This window comes from Mus pahari, chromosome 1 (genome assembly GCF_900095145.1).
Source record: "Mus pahari chromosome 1, PAHARI_EIJ_v1.1, whole genome shotgun sequence".
Lineage (NCBI taxonomy): Eukaryota > Metazoa > Chordata > Mammalia > Rodentia > Muridae > Mus > Mus pahari.
The window spans coordinates 8,091,846-8,093,631 of record NC_034590.1 but is presented as its reverse complement, the minus strand read 5'-3'; the positions used below and the strand labels follow the sequence as shown (position 1 = coordinate 8,093,631).

The 1,786-nt window shown below is 50.1% G+C and overlaps 1 long non-coding RNA gene across 1 annotated transcript in view; it reads right to left on the bottom strand.

Moving 5' to 3' along the window:
* The window catches only part of LOC115062583, a 14,782-nt gene that overhangs the window by 7,811 nt on the left and 5,185 nt on the right, over nucleotides 1-1,786 (bottom strand). The window lies entirely within an intron of this gene.

The following is a 1,786-nucleotide window of genomic DNA, read 5'->3' as shown; positions in this document are numbered from 1 at the left end:
CCCCCGCCCCCAACCCACCCCCTTGCCCTCAGCTCTGTGTCTGAGACCCTTTCTTTGATGCGGGCAGGGAGGATCCATTGAATTCCCCCAGGCACCTGTCAGCTTCTGGGGAGGTGTTTCTGAGGGTAAACTGACTCTATCTGGGGAGGTACAGGGAGCAAGGAAGGAAAGGCAATGGACTGCACCTACCCCAGAAATCAGAATTACTTTCTCCTCAGTCCCCCAATTGTTTCAGCTGAGAGGACTCTGGGGGTTGAGTCTGAATGAAGATTACAAACCACTTTCCCCACCCATCTCCAGGCTGGAATTCCCAACAGACAGGCAGGGTTCGCACAGACAAAAGGCATCACTACATGCATTTATGATTTGCCTAATTATCTCTGTCCTCCCCGATACTACAGCTCCATAAACTTGTCACAGTTGTGTTTGTCGTTTGGCACTAGCTTGCTATGCGCACACATGTGGATGTTTGTTTACAGAATGTGGCCAGCAGCAGGGCCTTCATGTGGGCTGACAACACCCCGTTTGGCTGCCCCAGGGGACTGGCCCCCCGCCAGGACTCCCAGACAGATTACTGATCTCAATTCTACCTTCCTCCCTGCCCCCCAAGCACTAGGGATGAAGCCCAAGACCCTGAACTAGCTAGACCAGCACTCTACCACTGAGCCACGCCCCCAGCCCCTCACAGGGAGATTCTAGGCAGGTGCTCTACCACTAAGCTACATTTCAAGCCAAAGGAGTCTTTAAGGCAAACAAACAGATATATAAACAAAACAGAAACCCAATCAACCAATGAAACAACAATCATAATAACAATAACAACAAAACCTCTGAGTATTAGACACTAATCACTCAGGATCCTGGATAAAAATCAGTCACCTTATCTTATCCAGCAAAGAACTGTTAACAATAGGATTCAGTAGAGAGGTGTGAGAGGGGGTTGAGAAAGCGCTCTCAGAAACTAGCTATGGCAGCCTGTATGACTGAAACAGTACGGGAAGGAGCTCAGGGGCCCGGTAAGAACAGGATAGGGCAGAGACCATGCTGGACAGACATTATAATTTTAGGGAGACGTGAGACCCTGAAACAGTAAATAGGCATCCCAGCCCCTTTCCTCTTGATCTTGCAGAGGCAACGCCCAGCAGGAATCTACAGGGTATGGAGATGACCAATACCAGGAACGAGGGGGGGGGGTGTAAGGGACCCAGGAGTCACTGAGGAAGAGTGGGTGTGAGGGAGTGAGATTTTGTGGGGTAATTCTATATCTTCTGATCCTAACCCTTAAGTATCTCTTGAACCCACTCACCTCTGAGCCACAGAGGCACAACAGTCCCGACCTGACTGACACCCACATCGCCCACCGTGACCCATCCTCCACACATCAGTAGACGGAGCTTGTTGTTATGAGGAATTATCTCACTAAGCAGTCCAGGCTAGCCTCAAACTTATAATCTTCCTGCCTCAGCCTTCCAAGGGCTGGGATTAAAGGTGACACAACCATGCCCGGCAGAACCAGTACCTTTATAAGCAACTGTGGCCTCAATATGCTCCATGGTTCTTTGTGTTTCTGGGCTGCTGATCGCATCTTAAACTTAAACGTGTGCGAGCATGGTAGTCTACTTAAGCCAGCTGATTGGCTCACCTCTTCTCCCCAGCATGAGCTGCACACACACAGACACACACACACACACAGAGACACACACACACAGACACACACACACAGACACAGACACACAGACACACACAGACACACAGACACACAGACACACACAGACACACACACAGA